The sequence below is a fragment of the Ruditapes philippinarum genome, unplaced genomic scaffold (assembly GCF_026571515.1).
Source record: "Ruditapes philippinarum isolate M1 unplaced genomic scaffold, ASM2657151v2 ctg148_1_1_1_1, whole genome shotgun sequence".
Taxonomy (NCBI): domain Eukaryota; kingdom Metazoa; phylum Mollusca; class Bivalvia; order Venerida; family Veneridae; genus Ruditapes; species Ruditapes philippinarum.
In genome coordinates, this window is record NW_026862686.1 from 213,078 (window position 1) to 238,551 (window position 25,474).

The 25,474-nt window shown below is 31.2% G+C and overlaps 1 protein-coding gene across 6 annotated transcripts in view; it reads left to right on the top strand.

Moving 5' to 3' along the window:
- The first annotated feature begins 897 nt into the window (after positions 1 to 897).
- Positions 898 to 25,474, top strand: part of LOC132719881 (cadherin-23-like) — a 79,171-nt gene continuing 54,594 nt past the window's right edge. For 4 of the 6 annotated variants that reach the window (XR_009624278.1, XR_009624279.1, XM_060703831.1 and 1 more), the window contains exon 1: positions 1,272 to 1,674. The gene's annotated coding sequence lies outside the window, so the exon portion shown is untranslated. The other 2 variants (XM_060703833.1, XM_060703832.1) reach the window with 2 other exon arrangements.

The window sequence follows — 25,474 nt, forward strand, 5'->3', positions numbered from 1 at the left end:
GTACTGGTTAGTTCCAGGCGTGGATTTGAAAGTGTTTTTCTAAGCTTATTGCTTCTTACACAATGAAACTAAAATGAATTCTGTATAAACCAAGTATGACTTCCATCTTGGAATCTTAAATTTAATGAGAAAACACTATGCTTATAATCATTTACCATTCCCTTACTTTATTATTTTGGTGACATACACAGTATCGATACGTTGTATCAGGAGAACTTCCAACATAATATGTAATCATTCATTCTTTGAAATAGAGAACATTACACCTAAAACAACAGGATTGGTAACAAATTATTTATTTAATAATTTTAAGGTTTTAGTCTACCAAGATATTATTGACATCTTCTGTTTAAGTAAGGGGAAAACAAGGTTTGCCTTATGTTTTCTAGAGGTAGGAACAAATAGTATCAAAACTTAAACTTTAATCATGGTCTTTAGCCTAGAGTGGACTCTCTTGATAGGTGTCTTTTTAACACAGGTTTTAATTTACTTCCATCTTTGAGAATGCATATATGATTTAAATATGGCAGTAATCATTTTGGTTACTTAATTTATTGAGATTTAATTTCAATGTGTTGCTACTAGAGTACATGCAGTAGCATAATTCATCATTTTAAAAGAGTGGATTATATCTAAATTTGTGATAAATTGACAACCCATCAATCTTTAACAAAAAAAGATTAGGGAAGTTTGCTTGAATAAACGCTGAAACCATTCAATGTGGTACAGTGACACTCAATTGTTAACTTTATGTTAAACTTTCATAATGCCCTCAGACTATTTTGATCGCATAAAAAATCTGAAAATTTCACTTGAAGTAAAAACATTACTTTATTTATGTTATGTTTAAAAGGGTTTGTATTATAAATATTTTTCTTTAAAAAAAGACAAATGATTGATTGAATGGACCAAAGTATCCAGTTTTTGTGGATTTCAATTATTTTTCAATAACGGATCATTTGTTCTCGGTGTTTTCGTGTTTTCGTTTGGAAGACGTTGACTCGATATATATTCAATACGTGATACATGTAATCTTGTATATTTCTTTGTATGTTCAGGAGTTTGTAGAAAAACTGTTGAAATTCCTGCGTAACCATAGAAGAGTGATATATCCACACAATACCATAGATAATTCATATTTGATTGGGATTTACTCTCTATTTTCAGAGGATAAGGAACCTGGATAGCTACTCGACAGATATATATTTGAAAAGTTTACCTATCAGGGTCCACATATGGTCGCTGATTGTGGTTTACAAAGGTACCCCGTGTTTCGGTTATATTATAAATCTTTGCGGATATTTTATCTTCTTTTCGCAATCAGCATTGACAGTTACATACAAATGCTGAATATATAGATATAGACAAACAAAACATTCTTTAGTCTTAAATATTTTAAGTGAATATTTTTGAATCTTTGAAGTTTTACATAATATTGGGGTTGGCAGTGAAATATTAAACAGCTAAGTTGTGCTTTAAATTAGTTTGTCAGTGTTAAAATGTCCTGAGATTTTAATGTGAACCGTGGAATTGATGTTAGTAGCCTATGGCTGTTTGATAGAGATCTCTTCGGTGGACAGGGACAAAATAGCTGATCAAAATAACTGATCGTACTGATATTAGAGTGAAATATTGAACTTGCTTAACACCAGTCTGACTTCATAATAAACAAAGGTATGATTTTTTATTTGTATCTTTTTATTTCTTTAAAGGTGAATTTCTTTAAAGGTGAATATTTTCAAAATTAAAAGGTGGATACTTACATAGTTAAAGGTCAGCTTAACATTTCAAGATTCGTCATATTTATTCAATTTGTTTTGTGTCAATATAACTTTTGTTGTGATCAATTGATGGTTAATATCAAATTAAATTTTTGTATGAAAAGAAAAAGTGTAAAAGGTATTTAATTTCAGAATACGGCAAATGGTTTAACGGTACATAATGCCGACTAATTTCAATGTTATTTTAGCGTAATCAACTTGAAATGAACTGCGTAAAAACGTGTGGGGTATGTGTGATTCAATACAAAAATTTTACTATGAAAATAATGAAGTAAAAATTCATTGTTGAATTATTCATATTTGAATTTAAAAAAAACAACATATGAGCCGCGTCATGACAAAACCAACATAATGGGTTTGCGACCAGCATGGATCCAGACCAGCCTGCGCATCCGCCCAGTCTGTTCGCTTACAAACCCTATAAGTCAAGTAGAGAAACTGATAGTGAACAGCATGGATCCTGATCAGACTGCACGGATGCTCAGGCTGGTCTGGATCCATGCTGGTCGCAAACCCATTATGTTGGTTTTGTTATGACGCGGCTCATATGTATATGTGGATGGAACGAAAGATCAGATTGAAAACTTCAGTCAGTCTTAAAGCTGCATGATAATCAGTTTATCATTATATTGAAGTGTGCTGTCGAATAGTGCTGTCGAATAGTCAATACAAAATAATTTATAACTGTAAGATTAAAAATATTGATTGATTTGTTTCAACTATTTCTTATCAGTGCATACCATATTTTAAGTGTCTAAATCTGATAAATATTGAATTGTATCTTTGTTGTATACAAATTTTAAGTTTTTTTGTACAAATTATGTAAGGGTTTTTCAAAAATATTATCATATCACTTGAGTTTCTGTTTTATTATAGGAGGGTGAGATTAAAAATTATTGGTCTGAGTAAATATTAACATACGAAAAATTGTAGACTTTTTATTTGAGTCTATTTCATGAGAGTTAATAAAAAATGAACATTTTTAATTCCCCTAGCATCAGCTTAAGCATTATTAGACTATAGATTTACCCCTGTCTGTCTGTCTGTTTGACTGTCAGAAGAAGAAATCTTGATCTTGCCATAACAGCTAGGATGATGATGCATGGTATGTGGTTGGAAGACCATGATTATGCATTAATTAATTTATTTATTTTGTTATTGTGGTTGCTATGGTAACAGAAATGGTAAAAAACCAATGAAAACTGAACAAATCTAGACCCTGTCATAACTCAATATGTACACTAGCTATGTTGATGATCCTTGGTATGTGGATAGAGGACCATATGAAAATCATGCAGGCCATTTTAATTTTTCCATCTATCAGTGACAAGCTCTTGTTTAACATATTTTGAAGTCAATGTAAAGGTAAAAAGGGGACTTCTTAGCTATAGTTGAATAAGAAGATTTGAGATATATACATTTACCTGCAAGCATTCTTTCAGGCATTCTTTCAGGCATTATTTAGCAAGTACATAATTTGAACAATTAGCCTCAGCTTCTGTAAGTCTTAAAGAGTAGGCTGTAGCTGGGTTTACATAGCTTAAGAAAACTTAAATAAGCTATCAAAAAAGCTTAGTATCATCACCTTAGTTCAGTAATGGGTAATATTTCATATTTAATTTTAATAGGAGTTAACTAGTTACTGCATGCACTTGGCAAAATTTACTGGTCCTCTTCAAAAACTTTATTTACTTAGAATTACAAGTTCTATAAATTTTCATTGCCATTCACATAGTTTACAATCTTTTTTTCCCTCGATAAAATGCAAACTTTGCAATTGTTCTAATAAATCGTGCAATAATATATATAGATATACTTGTTGCATAGACTAATAATATATTGTTCATGTTTGTGGGAGAAAAAATTTCTATAATTTCACTTTTTTTTTTCTTCTTTTTTTTTGTGCACATTTTTTAAATGAAACTCAACAAGCCTTCAGCTAGGTGTATGAAATTTCCTATCGTAAATTAAAACATGCGATGGTTTAACTTAAATGTAGAATGAGTCATCATGATCTTGAAGAAGCTTGGTTTTATGATAATTAAATCATCAAATGATACTCCCGACAACCAGTGAAAGTTAACGTTATATCATTGAGGGGGAAAAATTTGCATTTCCACTTGAAAAAAAAAAACCGACCACCGTTCCATACATCAACGGGAAATTTAAGGCATAATGATCCGTATCTTATTTTGTAAACATCATCGGAACCCTATAAAAAACGCGTTTTGTCAGAATTCAAATATATTATAATATGACTACGGTTATTTAAATCGCGTTGTAATTATCAATACATTATAATCAGTCCGTACCTATATATACTTGTATGTAACTAATGGGGTATAACTATCAGATCACTTGAAATTTGAAACACCATGTAAAGTGATGGAGATTTTTTGTATGGAAAAAACATTGAATGGTTTTATTCAGCAATTTAGGTAACTTTATGGCTGATGATTATTGATTAAATCTAATGTGATTTTTTGATCTGTAAATCAAGGCCAATAAAAACAGGATTGAATTTTTTCTCTCTCCATTTAATGAGAGGGTTTTGATGCAATGAGTGGGAGGTCTGCCAATGTTGCTTTGATGACTATTTTTACATGATGTGCCATTTGTAACAATTTATGAACTGTATTGGTTGTTGTAGTTGCTGACAATGGGGTTTTTTGTTGTTGTTTTTTTGTGGTTTTTTAGTGTTATTTTTTTTTTAGAATACCTACTTTTATCAAAATTTCCAATTCTGATCATCACAGATCTTAATTGACACATTAGAATTTTCTTGGTGTGGGTTGTCAATCAAGGCATGATAGGGTCTTACTGGTTAATTTGTCTGCCTCTCAGCCAAGGGGCATGGGGTCAAGTCCTACTTGAGTCACAACCATAATTGACTTTTAAGTTCCAGTTTGTTCCAAGAAGCCAGCCCGAGCTTGATTGCAAAAAAAGCTTCAAGATATCATCCCAATCAAGCTTAGACAAACACATTTATGACGGATCAACTTCACTTTAAGTACAGAACAGAAAAAATGGCCATCAGTTGTTCTTAGCATATTTTATTCTTCTTCCCAAACTTTTGGTCCCCTTCAGTGTTTGCCCAATGTCTGCAAATCTCTTTCTTTTGCCCCCTTCCCCTGGCCCCCTTCCCCCAACCATCAATAATGTAGCTGGTAAATTTCCATTATTGTTAAGCAAGTTGAGCAACAAAACTAATGTTCCTTGTATTGAAATTAATGTTCCTTGTATAATATGATATATATGGGATTATTTTTGTTGGGTGGATATGAATAAAAAAATTTGTCCTTTTTCATGTTATTTAGCTAAATATATCATTTAATGACCTAAAATCAGTAAAGCATGACAAAAAAGAATCAATTTTGTATATTTCTGAGTCAAAGAAGCTTAACTTAGTATAGAAGCAGAGTTAATAGTTAAAATAATAAAAATTTACAATAACAATAATTATCATTAATATTAAATTGAACTTGTTGACATTATTTTAACTTAAGTTTATGGTAAACTAATATTTTTATCTGATTTTATTAAATTATTATAACTTTAATAGTGTATAATACAGCTCAGTGTAGTCATGTATGGGTGATATAATTTTGATAAAATATATATTAAAATTGAATGGGTGTGAATTTTATATTTGTACAAATTATCAAGAGCCCTAAATATAGACCATAAACAGCAATAAATAAGTTATCAGTATAAAGTATAATAAGAATATGCTGAAGTGTTGATTTATTGACAAAAAGGTTGAGAAAAGAATAAAGCACTGTAGACTCCATGTTTATCAGATTGAGTTAAAAAGAATCTAGGCTTAAGAATAAGTACATTTGGCCTAAGGTTATTTTCAAAAGAGTTACCAGCTATTATGGGCGAGGTATAAAGTGTGAAACACAATTTAAACGGGTGTCAGCCACAGGGTCAATACAATACCATAGATTATCACTGTATGTAATAACTACATCATCAAGCGCAATAAAAGGCGTTATTCAATTGTATGCTCGAAATCACTGCGTGCTGTCATGGGGCTATGATCAACTAAATGAATTTCCTGTCCAATATGCCGCACAAAATTTTCAATGCACTCAAGGGGGATTAGTCAAGCCTGCTATGTAAATTAATATAATAGGCTGAATCCCCACTGACTTATGACAAACAAATTGTCTGATGAAGATCCTTCCTTGTAAGATCTATATCAAACTTCGTATTAACGATCACAACAAAAAGCCAGCAATTTGAGATGACAGATTTGAAAAATTCAGATTTTACTAGTTATGACCATTTAAATGAAGTCAGCATGAAATTAAGACATTTTTCAAACCAGTATCTTTGCAAAGACTGATGTAAGGCAAAATAATCATGATAACTCATCAAACTATTAAGTGTAATTTTACAGTTTTTTTTTAACATATAACAAATGAGAACAGTGTGTGATGCTTTACTTTAATATGAGAATTATTCTGTGATATATATGTTAGCTTGTCAAAAGGTCTTATAATTGCCAAATTATAAAAAAATGTGTCATTTCTTAAAGGGACTCCACTGAGGTTTTTTTGGCATGGAGGGACTGAAAATATGTTTTCAAGATTTTTGTATAACCGTACTGTATGTAGGTCTGAACAAATAACTTGTATGCAAAAAACCCGATCATTTGCTCACTCTGCTTCTCAGGAATAAGCAAATTTATTTCGCAAATTGACCCCAAAAATTAAAAGCGTTGCAACGCATTTCAGTTAGTTCTGCCCAAAAAACACATAAAAAATTGATTATCAATTTAGTACTAAGTATATTTACATAACCTTATCATCTATTGCATAGTTTATGAAAGAATTAAAAATTTTATAAATTATGTCAATTAGACTTCAGTGGAGTTCCTTTAACAGAAACAGCTGTTACTATTTTGTGTTTGTGGGTGGGGAATGGGATGTCAGATTTCTATATCCTTGATATTAAATCTCCTGAAATACCTTTAAAGTTCAATCAATTTTATGTTGTTTTTTGAAAATTAATATCCGTTCCTTCATAATATTGATTTCAGGAAACAACTTGACTTTTATATGAATATTTTCCTTCAGTTATTCAGATATTTGAAAAGATTTTGAAACTCAGGTATTAAAGAATATAATTATGTGCATCAGCATGAATTCTTAGAGAAAATTCACATAAAGCTTGAAATGATAACAATATCCTGGAATTTTCTTCAAATATTTCTTCCACATTTATATTCAAACACTAATAAAATGATTTAAGATTGTATTATATAAAAAAATACTATTGTACATCTCCCTTTTTCTTTTTTTCTTTTATTTCAAGCTCTAAACTGTCTATATCATGAAATCTATTGATGTGTTTTGCCGTCCTTTTTTTTGCAATTCTTATTTTTCTATTCTAACAGTCATTCTTGTGGCATACTGTTGTTACTCATACTCATTGACCCTAGCATACTTTATGCCATCTTGTATTCATACCTATTGCCCTGGCCTACTTTTCTGCCATCTGGTATTCTTATCTGTATTGCCCCTGCCTACTTTTCTACCATCTTGTATTCATACATATTGTCCTAGCTTACTTTTCCGTCATCTTGCATTCATACCTATTGCCCTGGCCTACTTTTCTGCCATCTTGTATTCATACCTATTGCCCTGGCCTACTTTTCTGCCATCTTGTATTCATACCTATTGCCCTGGCCTACTTTGCCCCGGCCTACTTTTCTGCCAATTTGTATTCATACCTATTGCCCTGGCTTAATACTTTTTTTCCATCTTGTATTCATACTTATTGCCCTGGCCTATTTTTCTTCCGTCTTTTATCTATACTTATAATGACCTACTTTTCTTCAATCTAGTATTTTGTACTCTTTAAATCTTGCTCTCTTTCCTTATCAAAATGTTTTAAAACTGTCTCAAGTGCTTTATTTTCACATATTTCTCTCCATTCCAGACTGCAATCAGATAGATCTGGCTTCATCTAGCTGAATACATCATATAATTCCTAAATTCTTATGGCTTCGTCTTTGGCAGCCGAAATCTTATAAAAGTAACATTTTATATATTGATATAACAGGGAACATTATACGAGTACATTGCTTAATTAGATAGAATTTGTTCAGGATGAAATACAAACTAAAGCATAATAATATTATTATTTTAAGTTCAGTTAACTAAGTACCTACTGAAACCAAAGGCAATTACCCATTGCCACCATTATAGGCCCTACCAAGCCAGCCTGCACATCCTTGAAGTCTGACCAGGCTCTATAATGTTGGCTTCTCAATATGTGTATTTTGATATTGAAATCCCTTAACATTTGGATGGGTTGTACCAAATTGAAAGTTTGGAAAATCTAATTAAAAAAAAAAAATCAGGAGGTTATTTCAGGGTTAAAATCAGATCAGACTCTTTGTTGCCTCTAGAAACTCGAAATTACTTGATATTAAAGCAGCATGCCTCCTAAATGTTTATAATTTGTTATTGAAATTTTTTTTAAATGTATTATTAAAGAGTAAAAAATATTGTCAAGTGTGCTAACAAAATTATTTTTTAAGTTAGTCTATCCACATAATACAGGTACCTGTAATGCTCTGGCTGTCAGTGGCAAAGACTGATCTCTTGTTTCCAGCAGGTAAAAAGGGTCTTGAAGAACTCTTTTCATACTTATGAAAATAATAATAATAATAATAATAATAATAATAAAGTCTTTATTTAAAGAGGCTACACAGTTGCAACAAAGGCAATCTATCCTAATAGACTTAGAGTAAATGTTGAATGAAATGAAATATAAAGTTTCCTTGCATACTTAACTCACTGTTTCTATAAACCAAAGTCGTCTGCTGCAAAATAAATTTTCTGAGTATATCCCACATTGAGGATTAGGCAACAATGTGACATGTCCTTTACAAGATTCCTGGTAAAACCATCATCATGATTTCCAATTAAGTGCAGATCTGTGTTAGATATTTCCCCTAATATAGAGCTAATCTTGTTGTAAAGTGAATGGTATTATAGGGTAAGATCTTTCATATTGCTGTGAAATAAAAGTATTAAAGAAACTGCTATGAGTTTACCAGGAATAAATTTTGTATTAACTGAAAATTAATGGTTGTAAAATAGCTCATTTATTTTTTTGCAATACACATTTTTTTCTTTATGATTTTAAAGATTTTCACTAAATCTTTAACATGCATGCTCAGTTTGTATTATTAAGAGATGCTGTCTGTGTTTCATTTCAAAGCAGCAAATCATATCCAGTCTTGTAAGACTTCAAAGACATGCAGATTGGCCTGACACTATACTTGTGGCATTAGGCAAGATGTTGTTTGCAACAAGCATTTAAATAGTTAAATCACTTTGCCTCTTATGCTATATAAACCTAACTGACTTGATATCTCAATGCCTTCATAAAATATATATAAAAAAGATTTCTTTAAAAAAATTCAAAACAGTCAAGTTGAATATGTTTGATCAAGCCTGTTCATGGGTGACATTTTAAATTGCAAGCTACATTCCATGTCCCCTAGAATCACTTCAAGCAATATTCAGCTTGGTAAAATTTTAAATTTGGAAACATTCACAGATTTGTTCATATAAAAGTGATTATGGAGCCTTTAATGTGACAGGTTAGTGCCATTCCATGAAAAGCCTTGTATGGTCCCAAATTAAAATGAATTGAATTAAGATAAGAAAAAAAGTGCCTTATGCTGAAAAACCTTTGATCCAGTAATGATGTTCATACAAAAATGATGTCAATTTTTTTTCTAAAAAAGAAGAAAAGAACAAATAACATGAGCAAATATAATCATTTGACTTGTGCTGCCCTAAAAGAAACACTTTCACAGGCAAATATGAGGCATTTTCTTATTGATTGTTTCAGTAAATTCATTTACCATACAGTGGGATAGATGCCCATCTTTTGCATGATAAATTGCTCAAGTTTCTACTTAGATATTAGAAATTAATGAAGTTGAAGATTAATGTTTGTGATGTTGGTGATAGGATCCCCCCTCGTGGATCGCAGAAACATTACTTGACATGCGTTTTCTTCGTAAAACATTCCCATAATGCCTTTAGCACCGGCACATGCCTTCGATGCATTCTGTTACTAAAAAGTTTTTTGTTCCGTTCTTTTTGATGATGTTTTAAGTAAATTTGGACAATGAGTAATAACGCCTCTTGTGACTTTATTCCAGCCATATTGAATAATTAAATAATGCTTTTTATGGCTGGAATAATTTTGTTTTAAGATATTAAGGTTATCCATCCATCATCAAAATTGTTTTATTTGGCAAACAGGCATTGTTAGGCTTACAAACTAGTTATGTAATATTATGAAATATAATATGTTCCTTATATTACAGATATGACAAATATTGTTAAATTTTTGTATAATGACATTATGACAAGTCATTGAAAGTGGATCATATTGTGCTTGTAAACATATATAGTTTCACAAAAAATGATGTGGTAAAATACAATAAACTTGTTAAAATGATTAAAACTGATATGGCTGTTTTTAGTGATGGGGGTTTTTAACAGCATCTCATTACAGCTAGAGTTGAGTATGAACAAATTTGTCATTTATTTATTAAGTTATTATTTATCGCTCCATAGTAACACATTGGGATAAAACGTTTCAATGTCACTGTTTTGTTAATTGTAAAAAATTAAAAATGGCTCATTTTTATAATGCCAATAAGGGGAAAGCAAGAAAACTCGCCCATCCAATGCACTTTTATAACCTGTGGTGTTATTTTCATATTTTTGGTTGAATTCCACTAGCTCTTTACTCCAAATTCAAGTACCAGTCAAATTCCCTCTGGACTGGTATTTTGAATTCCAATTCGAATGGAATTCCACCTTCACTGGTATTTTCAACTCCAGTTCAAGTCCAGGCAAAATCTAGCAACACAGTAGATTCCATTGGAATTTAGATCGATGGTCCTGGCAATTCCAGTCGTCTATGCTTCCATTTATTTTTTCACTAGTGTTATCTTTAAAGTGCTTAAGTTTATCATCTAAATATTGAAATCCCTTAAAATAAATAATAGTTCCAATTCAAAGAAGGACTTGTTTATTATATAATGTCAGCAAAGTAAAGATTAATAAATAGTTTTTCTTTTATGTTGTAATAACAAGACAGCTGTCAAAAGTCTGGGTTTAGACATAAAAGAAATTATTATGTTTTTTTCCCCTATTATTTGTTTATTTATCTTATGTGATCCGCCTGGGGCAGTTCTATCATTATATCTAGACTTATAGTTTATATAATGTCTTTACACTCCCGTCATGATCATATACATTTATTTATAAAAAAACAAGAGAACAAACAAGATATGAAATATGTAACATTGAAAGAAAGATAGAAAATAAAAGTCTAAGCTCGGTGGAATAAAGAGGACATAGAATTTTTTTCTATTAACTACCTTCACATACCGTAGCTATTACAGGGCCACATGATAGATATTATATGTGCATGCAATAGCTAGTGCATGCGCACCAGTGATAGTATTACATGGGCATGAAATAGCTATTACATGTAAATGTGAAAGCGATTTGCATAATATATTTGGCATGGCCACATAATACCTACATGTATCTCATGGCCACGTATAAATATCACATATGTACACATAGTAGCTATCACATAGCCAGTTAATACTAGCGCATGTGAGTAATATACTGCTGCCATCAAGTATGCAAATAGTCCTAGTCCCTTTTAGCTAATTCTTCCAACTAAAAAGATGTCATATTAAATTGTAAATTTAGTGAACAAGCATTTTCAATTTGCGATCACAAAATGTACCCCGGTCGTCGAAATCTTTAAAAGTCTATGTCAGAAAGTACATCCTGGTGATTTCTTGACAGGGTGCAGCAGCAAAATAATCTTTAATTAGGTTCACCAAAAAGGAAGCAAATTTCCAGTGAAGAATAGAGGTTTTTGAGACTTGTAATTAAAAACGCTTCTCTTGCTTGATTTTCTCATTGGTCCTAGGGATTTTTTATAAAAACTGTCTTAAAGGAGTGCCAACATGGCATGTTCAGAAGTAACAATCTACTAGAAAGAGTTTTTACAAAATGCATATACAAAAGTAAGTTATGCAAGTAGTAATACAAGTAATTGTATAAAAATCATTCGACTAGTTTACTAAAATACATGCATACAAAAAGTCAGGATTAATTTAAACAATCATACACAATCTTGAATGACCTGTCGTGTGATTGTCAATGATGACTGGTCTTACGATAGTCGCAGAAGTAAATTTATCTGTGCAAAAAGGGTTTTGGTCGCAGACAATTGCTGATGATCGTCAGTTTTACAAGTCGTTGGTGGTCGCAAGTAATCGTAAGCTCTAGTCACACAGTGACTGGGGTTTAACAAAAAGATGTACAGTATTTTTCTAAATTGTAAATTTACTGAACAGAGAACATTTTCAACATTTTGCTGTTTAATCTGTTTACTAAAAATGTACTGGTAAAAGCAGTACTTGAAAACCTAGAAAATAGAAAGTAACTATTGGTCAGATAAGACTTGCCTGGGTTTTAAACAGTTGACAGGCTTGCAGTCTAAAGAACAAAGATAATCTGCTGATAATTGGGTTACCAAAGATGAAGGCAAAATAATTCCAGTGAAAGAATATTTGAGGATATTTTATTTGATATTTGGGAACTGATAAGTTATAATTTATAGGAATATCGTATCTTTTTCTTCTGATTTTGGTTTCTTTGGGATCTCTTTTCTTCTCATTTGGATCCTTTGGGATCTTCTTTATAAAAAAACTGTAACTCAGAACAAAAGAGAAGTGCCAACACTGGCATGTCTGAGTAACTAATTTTTTTTGTCTCCACTATGAAAAGATGTGTTTATACAAAAGATACAATTATACAAAAGATACAGTAATTCAAAAGATACAGTAATACAAAAGATACCATTGTACAAAAGATACCATTATACAAAAGATACAGTTATACTAAAGATACATTATACAAAAAATACAATTACAATTATACAACATATACAATTATACAACATATACAATTATACAACAGAATCAATTATACAAAAGATACAGTTATACAAATACAATTATACAAAAGATACAGTTATACAAATACAATTATACAAAAGATACAATTATACAAATACAATTATACAAAAGATACAGTTATACAAATACAATTATACAAAAGATACAATTATACAAATACAATTATACAAAAGATACAATTATACAAATACAATATTATACAAAAGATACAGTTATACAAATACAATTATACAAAAGATACAATTATACAAATACAATATTATACAAAAGATATCACATAGATGAGGATAAACTACAAGTTCTGCCTTCGCGCATGTGTATGCACCTAATATATTGTTTGAAGGTCTTACTAGTGCATGGTAAGGCTTTTGTTGAGAAGTTGTATTTGTTTAGAATTTTTACTCAGCACCAAACTGCTTAAATAAAAATTTGTAAATGATGGGCTTTATTTTGTATTATATTTTTACTATAAACACTATTACAGAAATACTGTAAAATAAGTACAATGTACATAAAATGTAACATTACAAATTAGGCAATTGAAGATGTATTTTCTTATTGATGATCAATAAAACAGATCAAAGATTTTATTACAATGTAATTGGGAAAAGAAGAAATTTAATTGATTTGTAATGGACCAAAGTGCTGCTATAAAAAAAGTAATTTGTCTTCATCGTGATATATTGACACTTTGATTGGATGAGGGAAGCATTTGCTGTCCTATATCAGAATAAAATATGTGGGTGTCCATTTCTCTACGTTTTATGTGGGTCGTTTATTCAACAGAATAGAAGTGATCACATATTTAATTAATGGAAAGTTGTAACCTTTAAGCTGAGCCTGGTAGCTCAATAGGTATAGACATTGAATCGGGCAGCCCGGGTTCGATTCCCGGACTGTGAGTGCAGGTCACTTTCATTGTAATTGATCATGAAATCTTTTCTATGGTCATTCGCACTGCACCTCTGCTGTGGCATGTACAAAAGTTTCAGTTCCTTGCAAAAGTGGAGGCAACTAATACTGGTAAACTGCTTGATAGCTTGCCCAGGAGCGATGTGGTGGCTGAACTGTGCTCTGTTAAACTTAAATGCGGCATTATTAACTGCCATGACCGAGAGTGAAAACTACAACCAACACTACCACCACCACCAGCCAGAAAGCTCAATGGATGGAGGCTTGAAATGGTATTCTGCGGGTTCCAGTCAGTTTGCACATAAATATTTCTCAACCTGTGACAAGCGGCACCCATATGGATCATAATGGTACACATTTTTCTGTGTACCAATTCAAAATTCAAGGCCAAATTGTCACATAAATAAAAATAATAAAGCCCATATAAATGTTTAAAGCACAATCAAAATACATGCATACACTTTACAAACTAGGAGGCAAACATGTTCCTTTTAGGCATGCTAAGTATCTGTCAATGGTATAGCTCTTATCGACAACTGTCTTCGATAATCATTGTAACTTGACGCTTGAAATTTTAGATCAGTCCTTGAAAAGCTTTCATCATGTACAATAACAGAGAATTGTTTACATATGATGATTATCAATGTGATACATTTTTTTTTCTAAAATGTAAAATCAATAAAGCCTGCTTTCTTTTGCCTTCTTTATGTATTTTTGTAAAAATTCTTCCATATTTTTTCGAAACACATCATTTTGACAGTCACTTGCGCATCTCTAAATGGCACATTTTTTATAAGAGTCGGGTATAAAAATGCTTCCACACACTTTGTTTATAAAGAGCATGCATCAATTGAAATATTAATTTTGTCCTTTACATGATTGCCCAGCCTCTAGGGCTCCTTTGTTTTGTCTGCCTGAGGTTGCTTTGATTTTATGTTGCCATTTGATTACTAAAAAATCTATTCTAAGCTTTAGAGAACTGCTAGGACTTCTGTTTCCTCCTTGTTGAATAGTATTTTGTCATTTTAAGTAACTTTTGACAATGAATATGTCAACTATAAAAGTAGGGTTTTTATAATGGATTTTAAATCAGTTACTGTATTTGTTTTCATAGTGATTGACTCTGAAAATATATCAGATTGTTCGATACTATTCAATTCAATACTTTAATGGTACATGTAATTGATAATAAAAAATGCAACATCTCGCATCCCAGCTAGCACTGTTTGTGTAGAATTCCCTCAGTGATGGGGCTAACAGCCTCAAGACCAATAAAGCAAAAACACTGATAATCATAAAGATCTTATACATCAAATTTACCCTTTGTTAGTGTTGAAAACTGTCCAATTAGTGCTTTAATTGGGCGTTACTTGTGACAAACAGGTGTCCCTCACCCTGTGTCATAGTTCCTCGGGTTATAAATGGAAATTATAGCTTTGTTGTGCTTAATTTAGTCATTTCCATGGTGTTTGATGTGTCCAATCATCTCAGCTGACTGACCTTTCACCTTGAGTGACCTACGGGTGATTGTATGATCCTCACAAATGCTTGGACGATGATGTAGAGCTTTCAGGCTCACTTATCTAAAGCATTAGCAATGTTTTATTCATAGATAAATTATTGAAATCATTGACTATGTTGATATAATGAGGAGATTGTCATTCTGCATGTTTTATTGGAGATTTTCATGGCCTCAGAAAGTATATACGATGTGATCTTAAGTCGTTATTTGTCATAAAATGCCATACAGAAAGTCTACTATATAGTATTATATTACAATCCATTGAGATCCCGAGCCAATATATACCATATCTTAAAGCTGCATGTCTCCAGATGAGCCAAAGTATTTCAAGAAAATCAAACTTGAGGAAAATGCACTAAGATTTTAAGCGAAGTGTAAGATTCATGATTCAAGTAATAATTTACATGCTCTGTGCGATTAATTATTCATCGCCATGTTTCTGCTGCGTGACTAATGTAGTAAGGGCCATTTTTGTATATTTTGACCTCGTTTTGGCAATTTACATTGATTGTTAGTGCAACTGACAATGTGTTAAGTACTTTCCTTGTTCATTTCACAATATTTTTCTTCAAAATACATTTATGAAATTTTTTATTAAATTTAGCGTTATAATCTGGAGGCATGTTGCTTATAAAAAAACACCGCAAAATATGTATGAATGAAGTATGATAATCAGGTAAAGTAGTTTTTTTAACTGGAATTCTAGTTTAAAATCTTATTTTTCAAGGTTTATTTTTAAATTGATTTTTTTATTAAATGTTTGAACAGAACTGTTGAATATATATAAATATGTTAACCATAATATTTTGAATTACGAAATGACTTTCACTGTGGTATATTTAATTTATAACTGTCATTAATTAACGCTGGTCATTGCTATTATGGTATACATTCTTAATTAATTACTGTATTTAATTATCCGTAGTGGTTATGAGAGATAAGCCCTCCTATTCAACAATTCAACAATTACCCACGATACATTGCATGCAAAGTGCCGATCTGTCGGCGATATGATACTCCTGTGTCAAACGTCCAACGATCTATCATCACTCGGCTCTTGATGAGATTATCCACTTTAATCACGAAACCTTTGAATATTTAATAATTTACAAACTGCCATATTGGCCGACGTGCCCCTTGGATGAAGTAACTTTGTCAAAAGACGTATTGTTTATTGCTAACTTCGTATCTGATAAACTATCATTCACGGTGACAAAAAATTGTTTAACAATTTAATTTGTATATTTTAACACATGACTAATCATTGTGGCAGTCTGTTTGAAAACACTTTGAAATTGTAAACAAATAAAAGATGGGGGCTTAATGTTAAACTTAAAATGTTTTGGCGCATTGTTAGAATATCTATGTCTGTGGGTCAGTAGAATGAATAAACATGTAAAGGTGTAATGCTATTCATTAAGACAAAACTAAAATGGAAATAAATAGTTTTAACTATTTGAGTAAGTCGATATGTTTTCTGTTTATTTTCATTCAAGAATTAATAAAATTAAATTTTAATTATGAATTACATACATACCAAAGTGAGACTTGATTATGAATTAAGTGATTTTGAATATAAAGAGGTAGTGCATGTTTATATAACCATTTTTAAAAAAGAATATTAACTTTCACAACTTTAAGATTTTGGAAGAAACGAAAAATACGATATATTTTTTAATTAGTTAATGAAAACAATTATATTCCTGTCAAATAACATTTTACTTTTTGATTTATACTTCATACATAATTTATTTTTTAGTTTCAATAATGATATATATAATATTATATTTTATAAATATTTTAACATAAACTTTTAGCCTGCAGACGGCAGTAGATTCTAGTCATGTGACCAGTGCAGACCAAGATAAGCCAGCATATCCTTGCCAATTTTGATCATGGTCTGCACTGTTTACTTTTCAGTCAGTACCTACACTGCTAAATATTTTAAATGAACTCCAAAGTAGATATTGACTGATAAGTTAGCAGTGGGGACCATGATTGAAATGCTTATCCTTGCCATCTGATCATGGTCTGCACTGTTCACTATTCAGTCTGCACATATTTTGAAGTCCATTTAAGATATTTAGGGTTGTATCTAACAGATAAGTATTCCTAGAAATAAAAAAGAATACTTGATTGATACAAAGGGACATAATTTTGATCCCCCTTGAAAACACTTATCGAGCTTTTATGATATTTCATATTATATGTATATTATTGTATATGTGACTGATGCCTCTAAGAGGCCCAGCATTTTCAATAAACTGTTCAAACAGTTATCCCTCTTGAAAAAAAATCTAAATAGTCTTTTGAGTAATCCCCCTTGAAAAAAATATCTGAATAGGCTTTTGAGTAATCCCCCTTGAAAAAAAAAACCCTTTCAAATTGTGTATGAAAACTGACCAAATGTATCTCTATATTTCTTCTCACTTTTCAATCCAACAGGAACAAATAAGGAAACAATAGTACTGCGTCAGAAGTCTGTTTAATGTATAATAATGTGTCTTTGACATTTTTATTTCCCTCCAATTTTTGTCTCCTTGCCCTGTTTGCTTGAATTTGTTTACTCGCATTATTTATTCAGTTTTGATAACAAACTTTGACTTCAGAAATTGATCGATTTCCTTGCATGTGTTTGTTTGTCCGAATAAGGGTTTAGCAAACACAATGTTAAGTGGAGAGTGAATACATTAGTCAATGATACAATCTTATGAATCTATCATGAAATTTCACTATATGAGCCGTGTCACGACAAAACCAACATAATGGCTTTGCGACCAGCATGGATCCAGACCAGCCTGCGCATCCATGCAGTCTGATCAGGATCCATGCTGTTCGCTTACAGACCCTATAACAAGTAAAGAAACTGATAGCGAACAGCATGGATCCTGATCAGACTGCGCGGATGCGCAGGCTGGTCTGGATCCATGCTGGTCGCAAACCCATTATGTTGGTTTTGTCGTGACACGGCTCAATTATATCTTCGCAACAGAGAAATGTGCGATTTCTTTGATATCCATCACCATTTAATTTAAATTAAGTGAAATGTTGTTTTTTTTTTCCGGTAAGTTTACACTACAATAGGTGTTTTGGTGAGTTTTGTTTTGTGATGTTTGTTTACTTTTTGGATTAGAAGAGTTGGAGATAATATTGTTTATGTTTCCTGTGTTTTTGAGAAAAAATTTGGTTATTTAGTTTCATCGATTTTTGTAGTTTTTGTTGAGATTGTAAATTCTGTCTCTTGCTAAATGTGTCACTGTCCTTTAAAGATTTAAATTCTGAACAAATCTCATTGGCAAGCTATGTTTTGAAGTGGAAAGGATTCTAAAATGCATATCTCTGAACAAAATTGGACATTTTTTTATTTCTTTGTTTAAAGATTTGAGAAAAAGAAACTTTTTTTTTTTTTTTTTTTTGCCATTTAGTTTAAACCATATTTATTTCCAGAATTTACAAAACATAAATATACATTACAAACAGAATACATTGTATGATAAAATACATGAAAGACTGATGATATAAGTTAAAGATATACAGTGCTAAAGAAATTTTAACTTAATTAAATTCGGAAGAGGATTTGAAAACAAGTCCAAGACTTATATGTAAATTCATTTCCTCAGTGGGTTGGAAAGGATGACAGCTGACTGGTCTAAAACATATGTAATGTTTTGAGATTTTGAAAAGTGAAAAAAGGGTTCCAGTGTGGAACTGAGTTGTTTGCTACCGATAAAACAGTTAATTTAGTATAATGTATAAAACCTGCTTATGAAGTCGTTCTGTAACATGTGCAAGCACTTAAAGAAGTGAAACGTTTGGTGGTGACAATGTATTTTTGGACGCAACTAAAGATATTTGTGTTATTTTTGCCATTTATAAGTCATGACCTCTACAAATCATTTAAAAGAAAGATAACCAAAAATTATAACTGTACATACCATATTTATTCATATAAAACTTTGATCAGAATTTTGACTGTTTATTGATTATACAGAATTTGGTATCACTTTTAAAAACTTCTATTTCTATAATTTTCACATTCATTTTTACTTTAAGAAAATATAAACATGATAAATTATCATTATTTATATCAAATATATTTACTATTCATATCACATGTATTTTTATCTTTTATCCATAATTTATGTAAAAAAGTATTTTATTAATAATATTTTGGAAAAAAAGTTTTTATTCTTCTTCAGTTAATTATAATACGTATTACCTGTATGGGTTTTATATACATATATATAAAATCATGTCATCCAAAAGAAACTCATAAAACAAAAAGAAATTTTTATTTACTATTTTATTTTTTTTAAAATATCATCAATAAATATTGCCTTTAAATAGCCAAAAAAGTTCTCGCCAAAAATCTTTAATGCTAAATGCATTGAAAATCTTTAATGCTAAATAGCCTTATTTCAATATCGCCAGCTGCTGTCACAAAAGAGAGTGAGTTGACAGTGTCGTCTGCTAACAATAACTGTTGACGTCTGCTACAATAAGTGATGACACACCTGTGTTACCTGTACACGATTTAATCAATACTTGCGTGTATCATATACACTGACTTTCACATTCATTAAAGCTAAGGCAGCTTCCGTACCAAATATTGACGATATTGTATATATATATCTATAAGTTAACCAGTCTATAGCACTGAAATGGGCGTTGGTTCTTTTCTCGTGATAACATCGGCACAGTGTAAAAACTGATTACGACAAATGAGTGATAGATATATTGTTCTGATTGGAAATCGTGGAAATTACAAATGATTTATCATTAACTAGTTAATCTTAGTTAAAAAGGATGTATTTAAAGTAAAAGTGGGACTGCTGTTTACAACCTTTATACGGTAAGATTTTATGTTGGTGTCTTTGTCATACTTGTCAATTATTATACTTTCTTTGTAGAACAAAACAGTATATTATTATTATTAAATTAATAAAGTCATAAAATTTTACAAATCGTATTCTTTTGATCAAATGCTTAATGTTTTTTAAGGATATATTAAGTGTTGTTTACCACAAGTTATATTTGTTTTTATATTATATAAATAATCAATTTGATAATTATTTTATTTAGTATTATATAATGGTCATACTTTTATTACCACAGTGAGTATTACAGTTAATAATCATTAGAAGTGAGTTTGCCTCATATATTTGTTTAAAGGCCCATTAAGCTAAAAAAAAAAAATTCCTCAAAACCTTTTTTTGTGTGTCCAATTATTACAGTTTCCAAAAAAAATATACTAACTAGCTATACAGATAAAACATCCTTAGCTTTTTTACATTTTGGCAATAAGTACAGTTATAGTGATTAATAGTATTTTGAAATGGAAGTCAAATGCCACTTTGTTTACATTTTGCTATTTTAACGACAAATTATTTCAAATTCAGCCCAACAATTAATTCAAGTGATACTAAATTATGAAACAAGCTTTAAATCCATTATAAATCAGTATAAAACATGTGTTTTCCCTTTAAACAATTATTCATTTCTGATACTTAATGTGCCTTTAAGCTATTATTTTTGTTACAAACTCATCAAATAGTGATCTGCATCCTGTCATTTACATTAAATGGGTATTAATTAAAGATGAGTGACTGCAATAAAACAATAACTATTATAATTATTCACCTACATAACTATAGTCTTGATATTATTTTACCACCTCTGTACATGTATAAACTTTCAAGTCAGAGTCACCAAAATTTATAGGACAAAATCCTGCTCTGAGTGGGATTTGAACTGGCAGTCACCTGCTAACATAATATATACACTGTGTGCTCTAAGACCACTGAGCCAAAGGTTGTACCAATAACACCCTTACAGGTGTGGACATGTATTTAACAATTCTGTTAATTTATTAAAGGTATTTAGATAAAAAAAATATATAACAATTAAAAAATGATATGAACTTAAATAAATGGTTGCATGATTTTTTTAAAATAATTCAACACACAGGTTTTGTAATTTCTTTGTTTTGTTGTTGATTTTTTATTCAGAAAAGCAAAGAAAAGGCTTTGTATAATTAAATGATATCATGTTTTGGTCATTTTGCAATAAAATTATGTCATTTAGAATTACTCAGACTATTATAAAGTGTATTTTAATTTATTATAAAGTCACTGCAAGGATCCAGGTCATCCTCATACCCCTTCCTTCCCCCCCCCCCTCCCCGTCCCTTAGTAACATCTTTACCCCTTAAATACTTTCACAATATAAGGGATATATAAGTAGAATGATACTGTTTATTTAAGATTATTAAGTATGAAATATTGCTTGTACAGCTAGTGACAGTATCAGATATTTGTTTGTATTTCATCTAAGACAAATATCTCCTTGTTTGTGATACATCTTATATCTGTCCGTATATAACAAATAATGGTCAGTCTCAGGTTAGGTATTACAGAGCTCTCTGTTTATAGTATGATATTTCAATAGAATTATAGTACTTCGATTTTTGTTTAAAACCGGGACAGAATAAGAATTATATATTCTGTCCTAGTTTAAACATTATAAATGCCATGGATTTTGAAAAATATAAAAGCCTTTACAAATACAGTGGTTTGAATGCCAGCTGCATTACGAAATATTAATTCCACCCAGTTTAGTTTTGAAAAGGTATTTTGTGTAATTTCTGTATCAGAGAAAGTTGGTAACCATAGCAAAATGTGTTCAAATGAAGGTGGGCTGAAAGTATTTTATTCATATTAAAGAGGCATTGTTATACAAAGCAAAATGTTTGAGAAGAAACCTGAAGGGGACATTTGGAAATAAGGCATTTCCTGCAAGATGTGATTGTATTTCTAATATATTAGCATTTACAGTTTGTATTCCTAATGTAAGATGAAATACTGTAAGTCTATGTGATGAACTACTTTGTTTTAGATGTGATGAGCTACTTTATTTTAGACAAGAGAAAAATAGATTGTTTTGTATACTAAGGGAAGTGTTGTCAAGTTTTTCTCCCAAAATGTAGGTATATGAAAAAGCACTTTTGCATGCAGATTTTGGTAATGTCACATTCAAAACGGAAACATTTTTTGAGATTTTTGTGGCTAAAAGATTTGCTAATTGATGCCAAATTTGATTTTTTTTAAGAAAACATGTTTTTTGTACTCAATATCGACATACATGTCCCTTTGTTATATTAAGTCACAGGTGTTTCCAGTGCTGTTAAAGCAACACAGTTTATAGAGAATTATAAGACTATATTATTGATTTTATTGTACCATCTACCAGGCAAATTAGTAACAAGTCCAGCATTTTCAGGCCTTACTAAGCAGGTAAAACTGGCAGGGGTGTATGAATAATGAATCAGGCCTATCCCCACACCATTAATGAAAAGTAACTGGAACATTAGAATTATGAATAATCAATAAAGTAAAATGTGGGTTTTGTCACGATTTATTACATGAATTATTATTCTCTAAGAGAAGATGGATGATAATAACGATATTGATTATGCTGGTCGATTCATAAAAAATTCCTTTTTTCCTATAATACTTCAAACAATTAATTACCCTAGTTATTGTATTTGTCATTAATTTTATAACTCAGGTAACTACTATTGTCCTTGCAGTAAATTCTATTGTCCTTGCCATAAAATTGTTAACCCCTTTGATGCAACAGATATTAAACTTTGTGCCAAATGTTCGTAAAAAAACTGCGTAGAATGGAGCAAACTGTCTCTGACTTAAAAACGGTTTTGACATCATTAAAGATATTCAATTCCATCAATGTCGCCAAATGCTGTCGTATTTCACCGAATAACGAGACTTGTCTTTTACACTGAGTGCTTACATTGTAATATTGCATGCGAAATGCGTTAATGCATGTAAATTGTGCGACTGGTACAAGACGTGGAAATGAACATTAAAAGACAACATGTGACAGCGGCTGAATTTCAATGGCTTTTCCATTTCCTGTTCCCTTTTAAAGCTTCAGCCCACATATGGAGCGTAAAACTATGGGATTGTATAATCCTCTCTCCGGATCGGTGAACTTGATTTATAATTCAAATTCAAATTACAGTTTGCATTATACGGAACATTGTTCAATTATAACATATCCACAGGAAATCTGTTAGCATGTAGTCATGGCTATATTAATACACAAATTCATGTTTAAATAAGTAGATGCACAAAGTTCTAATGAATGTTATTTCTTTCAACACTGCAATAATTCAGTGAACTTATGATCAGTGATCATCATCATGTGATGCCGAAGCTAATCCATGGCTGATAATGTCCATGACTTTGAATCTGTTGACCCTTAGCTCTGTAGGATCAAATACCAACAGAGACTAGATAATCTTTTATGTGAGACCACTATCATGCTAGCATTTCAATGCTCCAAATAATGGGAGGAAGGAGAACTGAGGATATTTCTCCACCCCGTTTAATTATCTGGAGAGGCGTCATATAATCTGAATTTTATAACTCCTGATAGGTACCCTCTGTGTGAGCCCTTCAGGAGTTTGCTGTCAATAAAATCCAGATCAAATTTGAACTTCCCTCCACCGTTCGTAAGTTTTGTTTAATCATAGAGAAGTCATGGTGACTGTCCTACTGTACTATTATCCCCCCCCCCCCCCCCCCACACATGCCAAAAAAAAAAAAAAAAAAAATTAAAACTGTCTGGTCTTTTGGTCTTTGACTGATTGACAACCGTGATGTTATTGCTAAGATACATCCAGAAAGGTTTCTTATTGACTGTAATATATTTATTACATAACAAAAGCGACACTTTTTTCTCATTATTTTATCGAGAAGATGTGAGTTATCGTGACATTGTTTTAGGTTGATGTACTATAACTGTCAGATGATTGGAACAATGTTCTATGTAATGTTGGGGTTACAGACTAACGTCTTTGCGTTACTTTAAAAGCAATAGGTGTTTTAGTAGCCAAAATAAATAATGCATGGCTCTTTGATTAACATAACTCGCTCTATCCAGACACGCTTTTATAACCGTTCCAGACAAGTTTCACAGCCAAACATTATGACTTCATATGTCTTTTTGTAATGATTCACGCTATTCTAATTCTCTCCCTGAAAATAAAAAATGGTGTAATAAATTAACATGATCAATATTTTTTATTTGTGTTTATCTGTAGATTGGTGTCTGTTTGGAGACTTTGTCTGAAATTTTGAAGCATTAAGTGACTTTCCTGGGTTTGTTTAATGTTAGCTAGTCTGTTGTTATGAGAAATAAAATACGCAACTTAATTTTGTTGAATTTTACAAGAGTTATGAAGCAAACGCATACTGTGTGTCATTTATAAATTCGTCAACATTTACGAAAATGTAATTTCTATTTTTTCACATTTTTTTTTATATTAAAGTTTTGAGAATTAAAGATTAAAAACTTACTTATATAGTTAAATAGTTAAATTAAAATTATAATGCATTATTATTGAATATATCTGTGCTTTCCAAACTTTATCATCTTTGCAAATGTGATGATTCATATAAAGAAAAAAAAGAGTTGTACCCACAATTTTCAACATCATTTTCAGCATTTATTTAACATTATAAGAAATAAATTTACTTTCATCCTTTTTGTGACATAGGCAATGTGAGATACATGTTAATATGAAATTATACCCCGGTCACATATTCACGGAAAACGCCTACGGAAGAGCCACGGATTAATTCCGGCATCGTCCGTAGTTACTCGTACTGGTCTGTAGCTCTCCGTATTGTAACCGTGATCAATCGTAGTAGTCCTTGTATATCCGTAGCAATCCTTGACAATTTTTGAACATGCACAAAAATTTGCTACGGAAAAATCAACCGTAGCGTAAACCCTATTAGTCCGTATTAAACCGTACTGATACGTACTGGTCCGTACGAAAACCGTTCTAGTCCGTACTGATTCGTAGGCCCCAACTTGTCCACGGTTTGGTACGGAGAACTACGTATTTGTACGGTTACCCTACGTATAAGCTACGGTTTTAATACGGATTAATACGGCATTATCACGGAAAGCCACGATCGTAATACGCTGTACTACGGAGAGGCAAGGATTAGCACGGTCTTTTACGGTTTATTGCGTTGCATCACGAAACGGTACGGAATGGTAAGGTCCACCACTGTTTAGTACGGATAAATTAATTATCATGCATTTTTTCCTGCTTGTTAAAAACAGATATTTGTGTGAACATTCAATAAATGATATGGCTCAGAATACGGATCGAGG